A 10,501-nucleotide genomic window follows, 5' to 3' on the forward strand; every position below is an offset into this window, starting at 1 on the left:
AATCAGTGCTGTAAATAATATATTCACTTATTCACTTAATATAGTCACCCATTTTTTCATCTGATGAAATCAATTCATTTCGAACATTGAGGTGACTGCAGCCAGCTGAACCAATGCTCATTTTATATACAGGCTATATCTAAATAAATCTTTCACCCAAACCATAATGCAACATAAAGATTTAATCACAAAGACATTAAAAATGAAATAGACTGTAATCTTGTACTACACTGGTGATGTGTTTGTATCTATTTAGAGCGTTGGGACTTTTTCTTGTACATATCTGACCTACAGATCACTCATCACCTGGTAACAGCTGCATGAGGTCAGCACATGAATACAAATTTTGATGATGAGATAACCCACAAAACCATCTGAGCTGCAGGGTGTGGAGGTTTTTACCTTCCATTTATTTAACTGTAGGCAGTGAAGATGACATGTTCTTGTCTAGGCTCCAGTGTCTTTTCTGCATTAACTGACATAAAACATCTTGCATACTTCAAAAATGAATCTATATTATGAATCCAAGACAAATATGATCTCAAGACAATACTCATGTTTTCTTCACTTGAGCGTAGAGATCCTCTGGCCTGTCAGCAGTCTGTCTCGAGGTGTTTGCTGGCTCGGACACATTGACCTGTGCATACACTGTGTCCTGCTGCTGTCCACTGTCCTGCACTGAGTCAGAGGACGGTTCAGGTCTGCGCTTGGAGAAGTCGATCTCTTCATAGTGGATGTTTTCTGCTGCTATGCTGGATGGAAGTTGATGAGCCAGCTCGTCATCTCTTCGACTCTGAAAAATGAATCAAACAATAAATGTTGTCAGCTGGATTCTAAAGTTTACTAAATGGTCTTTTTGGTAAATTAGACTCAAAACACAACATATGCTGGTCTTGCTGGTGACCAGTCAGTAGTAAATATTTGACTTGGAGAATGTGTCAGTCCCTCTCAGCTGCTGCTCAGATTCTATGTACTGTTAAAGGAATGTTTTCACATGAAATAGACACAATCACTGTGAACAGATGTGAGACAAACATTTCAGTCCTGTGCAATGAAGTTTCTTTACTCACCTCAGTTTGTTTAGTAGTTTGATGTTTAGTCTGAAACCACCTGGAAGCAAAATGGACAACTCCACAGGTTTTAGGTTAAAAGGACGATAGGAGTGTATGGACTGATGGGATTATCTGAGGTGCATCAGTGGGGAAAAAATAAAATCAATCTAGATCAATTTCCACTAAAAAGAGATTAGCGGGGAAACTAAAAAGTTTGCTGAAAGTAGGTCACAGAAAAGCTTGAATAATGCTTTTGTTCCCCGTGGCTTTTTTAGAGTTTGGGATTCAGTCACTTTAATTAGTATAAAAATGTAAACATGAGGAATCTGTTGATGCAGAAAGGAATTAATAAACACATCACATCTTTATCCATGTCTTCACCATGAATGAAGGTTTGTGATACTCACCAAACACAGACTGCAAGGCAGATGAGGATGACGACCATGATCCCTCCAAGAGCTGAACCCCAGACTACAGAGTTCTCTGTTCAACAAAAAGGAAATACATCAAACTGCGGTGACTAATAAAAACAAGTTTGGATGTAAACATGTGACAATATTGATGTAGTCATTATTTGGATAGAATAATTTCATAAACTTGCATTTAAAATAGCTTTACAGGGAACTGAAACAAAAGAGAGCAGGTTAGACTAAATGAGCAGATTCAGTTCAGTTCTACATTTACCTGCAACATTCAAGTGAATCTGTGATGACGTCTGGTTACCAAGATCATTTGTGGCCACACAATAATAATCTCCTCCATCTGTCATATTAACGCTGTAAAAGTGTCCTTCAGATACTTTCATCAGTCCATCTTTGCTGTTCCTGAACCAGGTGAAGCTGCTGACGGGAGGCTTGGCTCTGCTGGAGCAGGTCAGGTTCACCTAGCTACCTGCTGATGCACTGATGGACACTGAGGTGTCTTTAGGAGCATCTGAGGAAAATGTGACAGAGATGTGAGATATGAGAGTAACATCAGAGCCTGAATAAGATCCTTTATTTGTATCATGTGCTGACAGGATCCAATAACAAACTCTGGTTGTCTTACATGAAACACTGAGAGTCTTTGTCTCCTCTGCTGTCTTGACATGTTTTCCTTCATTCACAGGATATGTGGCAGAACAGCTGATGTTGTATCTATCATGTTGGTCTGACAGAGTGATGGTCTCCTGGATTTTAGTTGTAAAGTTTCCATCTGTGTTTTCCTCTGTTTTGTTGTGAGAGTCTTGTTGGAGATTCCAGGTGAGTTTAGGAGGGGAGTGTGGACAGGGAGTGAAAGCTGAGCAGGTTATAGTGACAGACTTCTTCTCCTTCAGATCACCTGAGATCTCAATTGTGGGGCGACGAGGAGAATCTGTGGGTTCAAATCAAACACATATTTTTAAAAAATCAAAGAAATCATGTTAAATTCATTAATTTGTGTTTTTAAATGCCTAAACTGAAACAGAATCTTACAATCACACAATTCTTCCCATAATTGGACCATTTAATGTCAAACTGTAATGATAGAAATAAAATGTATTCAAGTGTAACTGATTTCCATTTTTATTCAGAACAATAACATTATAGACTGACAGAAAGAAACTAAACTTTCTTACCTTTAACGTTTATTTGAAGAGGATCACAAACAGCTGTTGCCTTAAATGAGTCAGTCTCAATCCTGAAGTAGTATGTGTTTGTGTAACTAGTGATTAAACTGGAAAATAAAGTGGTGCAGTTTTTCTCTCTCAGGTTTCCAGTTATCTTCATTGGATAGATGTTATTTGTCCCACTGCTGTTGAAAATCACATTGTTTGGATATTTTTTAAATTTGGGGTCACTCTTAATCCATACTCCAAAGATTTCTCTGCTGCTGTCAAACCCTTTTCCTGGTTCAGCTCTAAAGTTACATGGGAATTGCAAACAAGATCCACTCAGTGCTTCCATCATCTTTGGTGCAGTAATGAAGAGGGCTGACTCATCAGGACAAGCAGCCAAAGCCCCTGTAAATTAAGAATCATGATTAACACAATTTGTGATGTAAAGTTGATGATAAACGAAGCAGCAGTAGGTTGTTTGCTGGTCTTTTTCCCTCTTCTGTTAACAATATCAGTAAAACAACATTTCACTTTGCATTCTGGAGATGAACAGTTGAATAAAGTAACTCTGTCTGCTCTTTCTGCTTTGTTTCTAAATGAAGTCCAAAGTGTGAATAGTCAATGTCTCCAATAAAAGTGAGTGAACAAACAGCTCACCTGAGAGAAAGAAGAGGCTCAGCAACATGTTGGCTGTCACCAGATTCACACACAGGACTGACAGGACACTCATCACCTGGATTTGAAAGAAGAAAACAATCAAAATGTACCATTGTGAGTTAGATCGATATCATAGACGTCATAAAATGTCACTGAAGCAACTTCTAATTTGTGTAACCAACAAATAAAATGTGTCATGTATCATCTTTAACTATCTGTAGAATTTGACCTTACCAAATTAAACATCAGATGAGCAGAGCCCCAACAGACCCAGTAACAGACGTCCATACTAAGACGCAGTATAAAAGCAAACAGACTTCTGGTTTTACACGACTAAGATACTGTTGAAATAAGAGAAGTCTTCATCCTTCCTGTTCACACTCTGTGAGTGAGGAAGTCTTCAGCTCATCAGAATGCAGGTGACTTATTCTTAAATATGATTTTGATCAGGAGACTTACTGGAGCCTGTATGTCTTAACTTCTGCTTCGGTACATATTTTATTAATAGCAATAATATTCAACATATTTCAAATGATACAAAAAAACAAACTTTATCACACTGGGTCAGAAAAGGTGAAGGAACATTTATTCAAAGTAACAGCAGGAACAAGAACACGACAGTTTGACAAAGACTGAACTAATGACTGGACATAAATCCAAACTAAAGTAACAAGGGGAAGAATTGCAGGTGGAGAGAGGTGGAGAAACACAGGTGAGAGGAATGAGTGGAGGAAGCAAGAGAGCAGGAAGGAGCTGATGGGCTGAGAACAACACTGGGAACAGGACAGGACTAATAAAGCTGATGCAGGGCAGGTGTGGAGGAAATATCAGGCTGAGGAGGAGCACAGGAACACAGGAGGAAACACAACAAAGATTAAAACACAAAAACCCAATAAAACTCAAATAAAAGGAGACAGAAACCACAGCACCATGACAACTTCATGTACTGATCACATGTAGTCATGATTTGGGTGATCAGTAGATATCAGATGTAGACAGTAGCTGTTTTTGATGTAACTATTCAATATCAAACTGTAATGTAACGACAGAATTAAACTGTATTTAAATGTAACTGATTTCCCTTTTTATTTTTTTATTCTATTCTGAAAAATAACATTATAGCCTCACTGAAACTAAACTCTCTTACCTGTAACGTTTATTTGAAGAGGATCACAAACAGCTGTTGCCTTGAATGGGCTGTTCTCAATCCTGAAGTAGTATGTGTCTGTGTAACTAGTGATTAAACTGGAAAATAAAGTGGTGCAGTTTTTCTCTCTCAGGTTTCCAGTTATCTTCACTGGATAGATGTTATTTGTCCTACTGCTGTTGAAAATAACATTGTTTGTATATATCTTAAATTTGGGGTCACTCTTAATCCACACTCCAAAGATTTCTCTGCTGATGTCAAACTCTTGTTCATATCTAAGTCTAAAGCTTCATGGGAATTGCAAACAAGATTCACTCAGTGCTTCCATTGTCTTTGGTGCAGTGATAAAGAGGCCTGACTTCTGGGTACAAGCAGCCAAAGCACCTGTAAACCAGACAACACAAGTCTGACCCCCACTGGTGACCAAACCCAGAGACACAAACACTCCAATGATTCAAGTAATGTCTCCAAATAAAATTGAGTGAACAAACAGCTCACCTGAGAGAAAGAAGAGGCTCAGCAACATGTTGGCTGTCACCAGATTCACACACAGGACTGACAGGACACTCATCATCAGGTTCCTTGTTAAGCTGTTGTTATTAATACCACATCAACTTCCTCCTTTATGAATTTATGACCTTATTTTCATATTGGTTCTCTCTTTCCTGCTGATATCCTGTGAGTATTTTTATTCGCATGACTTACTGCAAGTCTGTATAATGTCAAATCTTTACTAGTGTGTAGAATAATAATATAATGATATCATGTATTAATTGTAAAGATATTTAAAGCATTTATAACATTAACTACCACTTTGTTCACATGTAGCTACCACAGTGATGTCGCTGACTCATGCACAGTCACTGTGGGTCACTTTGTTACTGTTGCTGTTACCATATGCAATGACAGGACTGCAGTGACAACCATCATCAGCTTCTCTGTTCAGCTCTTGCAATTTAACCATGTCTACTTCCTCCTAAATGACCAGAGAACATCCACAACTTCGTCTGAGTGAGTACACAAGGGAACCGTTGGGGTGTTGGCAGATGCATGCCCTCTATGGTCACACTTTATTTTACAGTACATTAATAAGACGTAACATCATATATCCTACCCAAATTACGCTGTAATCAGAAGCCGCACATAAAGTCGTATTACTCAAAATATAAGCTACTATACTTAGACAATATTATACCAAATTATACTGTAATTACAAACCAAATCGGAGATCCTCATACACTATGAGACACCATTTAACAAGATCTCAGTCTAATTAGAAGTCACACACGATGCCATATAAGATCCAAAATAGCTAGTTAGACACTATTCTACCCGTACTACCAAATTGCTTTTAATGCTACCAACATCAGTCTACAGCTTAATCAGATGAATGTACTGCCATGTTATATCGTATTGTTTTTGTCTGATTTGATACGAAGTACGGCCTGTTACATCTTATTAATGTACTGTAAAATAAAGTGCGATACACTCTACTGAGTGCCATTCCTGTTGTAATTGTACTCACACAATACAAACCACAAAGGCTCTACTGGCATGATATTCTATCAAGTTGAATTCAATTTAATGCAAAAAGTTAATAATTAAAACAGATCAAGAGGAAATAAAAGAAGTTATTCTCATTTTTAAATAGGTTAAAATCTATTTTCAGTCATTTTTGTCTTCTTCTTTGTGGCTCATTTCTTCTTAACCGTAACCCCAAAAATTTTATATATCATGATTTTTCCTAAAAAGCAGCAAAATAAAAACCCCTCTGAGTGAAAAACTTCAAACACACACACAAAAAACCTTTACATTTGATCTTACAAAACAATCCTGCAGCAAAGTTGGAGAAGTACCGTAATTAGTTTTAAAACCAGAAGGTTTGTGAGCTTCAGCGGAACTTCAACAGACTCAGTAACACACAGATAAAAACAAACTGTTTCAGACTATTTGTCACATAGCTAGAATAATGCAGAACTATTATTATTATAGAGAGGGAGGAAGTCAGCTTTTGATACATCTTAACCTCACACAGGTGTGATGAGTTATTCTTGTATTTTGATTATTTTCTACTTTTACGACTGACTTCACTTTACACACTAATGTTGTGTATCAATCGCAAGCCCACATGCCCTGTTTTTCTCAAGTATATGATATATATCACAATGGTGGCATTTTAAAAGGGCTGGCTATTAAAGGGTTAAAAAACACAATTATTACAGTATGTTGTGAGGAGGATATTTCCATTGGACATGTAGATGATTCTCTCTTCATTAGTTTCTTATTGTCAGACTTACAGCTGGGGTCTGTTTCACAAAGCAGGTTCAACAAACTCTGAGTCTAACCCTGAACTCTGAGTTGATCTACTCTGAGATAGCAAACTCTGAGTTTTCGGTTCCAGAACAGCTGATTTGAGTTAGTTTGATCAACTCGGAGTAGTTTCACCTGGAGTTAAGCGCATGCATCACAAGTATAAAAAGACAGCATCAATGGAGCCCCGATTGACGAGTCACCATGGCAACGGGGAAGAGGAGGGCTACGTTTTTCACCCCACTAGAATTAGAAATATTAATGCTGTCATACGGTGAGTTTGAGCACGTTTTTAAAAGGAAGTGTAACACCGCTGCAGCAGCAAAGAGAGGGAGACGGCGTGGGAGAACATTGGTGCTCGGGTCAATGCGTAAGTTTAAATGTAGTCCTTTGCAATCACAATAACATTACAGGGGGAAACTTGAGCGGTAGCTTATTAATTTATTTCATTTAGGTGCAATCCCGCGGGGGAGAAGCGCACTTGGCAGCAGCTTAAGATAAAACATAAAAACATTAGACCTCGGCATAGTCTCATGGGGGTACCTCATTTTGATCATGTTTTACATTGTAAAGTAAATATTAAGTGGCTGTTTGACTGTACAGTTGTTTTATCCCCAACATAATGCTGATTTCACACACATAAATGTCTTCTCATCTATATCATGTTCTGTTTAATAATGAAGCCTATTTAAACTAACACAGACTTCTCCTCAGCCAACAGAAAGAAAGCAGATAAAACGGGTGGTGGCCCGTGATAAGAAAATGATAAAGATGGGTAGTAGCCGTTTCAGGGCGAGACACACTTCACTGACTGCTCTGCATACAGTTGTCTTGCTCAACTGCTCTGCATCTCCGATGTTGTATAAAAAACTCCCATTTGCAAAAAAACGCAGCGCAACACACAATATCTGCTGGGATGTGAGAGCATGACTTCGGTTGGTAATGTTGGAAATGTAAGGACGGATTAGGTTGTGTATGTAAATGATGGACTGTGACGTGAAACGGTACCGCTCAAAAAGATAATTGTCTGGAAAGGCGAGAACATCAATGCACGGTCTGATAATCATCTCCCGACGAATATTTAATTCTCTGCGCAGTAATGCTGCACCTTCATCCACGGGATCATTATCAAAAGGACATGCCATGGTCGTGAAAATAGTCGCCACCTAATATAACTTCTAATGATTTTCGTAGTATAGTACTGTTTACAAAAAACAGTACTACACTACGCCAAAACTCGCCTGCTGACTGAATGAATGAGGAAATCAAATACCGTGTGTGGCTGAAAGAGGGCGGAGACAGAGAGAAACTCGAGGTTTGTTGAGAAAAACCTGGTCCCGACCAGGTTAGGTTCATAGAGTATGTTACCATGGTAACTGACCGAGAGCTTAAGTTACCTCTCTCTGTGAAACAGGCTAGAGTTACCCCTCTTTCTGTGGTTTGAGTTACCTCCCTTTGTGAAACGGAAAACTCAGAGTTTCCCTCATTTCAGGGTTAACAGACTCAGAGTTTTCACTAAACCTGCTTTGTGAAACGGACCCCTGCTCAGTGCCGACACACCAGTACACACGGCACCTTATTCTGATAAAATAGCAAACAGTCAAGGCTGAGAAGTGTTGATGAGCAACAAGCAGGGGCGCTGCCAGGGATTTTGGGCCCCATGAAAAGAAATATTACTGGGCCCCTATATAGCTGGCCGTAAGGCCGGCGAAAATTTGTTATGCTGTTTACATAAAACTGTGCATTTTAATGATATGTTTGACTATAATTTCCTATATGTGTGAAAAGAACAACATGACAGTTCCTTGGTAGGGGAAGCACTGAACACTCAGAATACAATGGAATTTAGATTCATTGTCTGCAAGTCTGCAACGCTAATGGTTAAAATATAAAATTCTCTTAAATTAAATTACCTGAAAAATACAAATGCATGACATACATGAATTATATAGAATTTCCTGTAATACCATTTGAAATAGCATCACCATCACCAGATTCAGGTTTCCTCCCACCATTCTGTTTTACTGTCAATGATTTGATCAAAAATAACAAAAGAAAATGTGATTTTCACAACCAGTACCCCACTGCTCACTGTCTCCCTCTTGTAGCCCTGCATTTAGGTCTAATTTATCTCCAAAATTACTATTATAGCAATACCACACAATTTCTCTTTCAAACATGCACATCACCCCCCACTCACACACTTAGACCAGCCACTGCACTCAATGTAAAAACTGTATGCTGTCTTACATTATGTTTTTGTTGTTGTTTTTATTAAGTTTGTTATATACGTTTATATTTTGTTAAAACAAATCTATTAAAATAATAACAATAATAATTTATCTCAAACTGTACGTGGTGGAATTAGAGTTGGGGTGGAAAAAAAATACATAAATGAGGCTCTATGGAGCAGTCACTTCGTCTGCAAGCACCAGATTATTCTCCTCTTTTCCTACTGCAAAGCAAGGGGTGAGAGTCCCAAACTACTGACCAAACATAGTATTTCAGTGAGTTTATAGTTCAGTTTCAGTGATAGCTAAATTTCAACAAAACAAAATAAAGTTATAGGCTATATGCTTGTTAAACTATCTAAATCATTCTGAAACAAATACAGACTATGTGTTTTTATTTCAGAATGATCTTTATTCATTAATTTCAATTTATCTTTTTTTCCATGATAATAGATTAATTCAACACAGAGCTGCTCACCTCCTTCCTCAGTTGTGGGTAGGCCTACTGGGGCTGGTTCAGGGGTAGGTGGGTGTACTGGGGCTGGTTCAGGGGTAGGGGGCTCACGGGGCTCACAGACCGCCGTGGCTGCGGCTGCTGCTGCACTTGACGTGTCTGTTCAAACATGCATCATTTTTGACAGGAGGGGTGGTCAACTGATTAAATATGGGCAGCTTGCTAAATGTGAACAGTGAAATCTAAAAATCCAGAGTTTTCTTCCAAAATATGAGCTAATATGGGGAGAAAAGTGAGCTAGCTTAGAAACCACAAGGTTAAGATAAACAACAGACTAATGCATACTTGCCAACATTGGGTTGTGAAAAATAGGGAGATTTTTTTCATTGGTGTATCGGCCCAAGTAACAAGGTTCCTTCGCCAGGTGTGTGATTTATTTGTCATAATTTCTTGCCTTGTATTTTAAACCACACATGTCCAAAATTCTTAGAACAGTGTTTCCCCTAATTTTTTTTATAGCAGCTGTGCTCTGAGTTGATAACCTAGCAACACTAGGGGGGTCTGGGGGCATGCCTCTCCGGAAAAATTTTTGAAAAATTACCCTTTAAATCTCACCTACTCGTGAGATTTTGGAAAAGAAAACCATTTTCAGAATTTCAGAATCAGAATCTAAGACATGAGACAAAATAGTGTAGAAGCTGACATTGCTGCTTGAAAATATGTTCATCCTGAGCATTTCAGAAGTCAGTGAGCCACATGCCATGGAAGCTATTGAGAAAAATAATCATAATTTCTGCATATTAATATTCATATTAAATAGAGGAAGCACCAAAATACAATAACAATAGGTGTCTTACTCGTCCAGTTTACTGATACAATCTGCAGCTGGTTTGGAGTCACTGGGTCACATGACATGAAAGATATTCTAAAAAACAGCAGTTATTTTGTATTAATATATTTATGCTAAGTAATTTAATGACGGTCCCTAAATCAGTCTCCAGTGATTCAGCGCAAGACTCTGAGAGGTGAGCTAACCGTCCTCCTGCTGCTGACACTGGGGGAACCTCAGTAAAG

General features: G+C 38.4%; 1 pseudogene; it reads right to left on the minus strand.

Annotated features, from left to right (window-relative positions):
• Positions 1-553: 553 nt before the first annotated feature.
• On the minus strand, positions 554-3,313 carry LOC115570475 (B-cell receptor CD22-like; annotated as a pseudogene).
• Between the last annotated feature and the right edge of the window lie 7,188 nt (positions 3,314-10,501).

Source organism: Sparus aurata, chromosome 19 (assembly GCF_900880675.1).
Source record: "Sparus aurata chromosome 19, fSpaAur1.1, whole genome shotgun sequence".
In the NCBI taxonomy this organism is placed as follows: domain Eukaryota; kingdom Metazoa; phylum Chordata; class Actinopteri; order Spariformes; family Sparidae; genus Sparus; species Sparus aurata.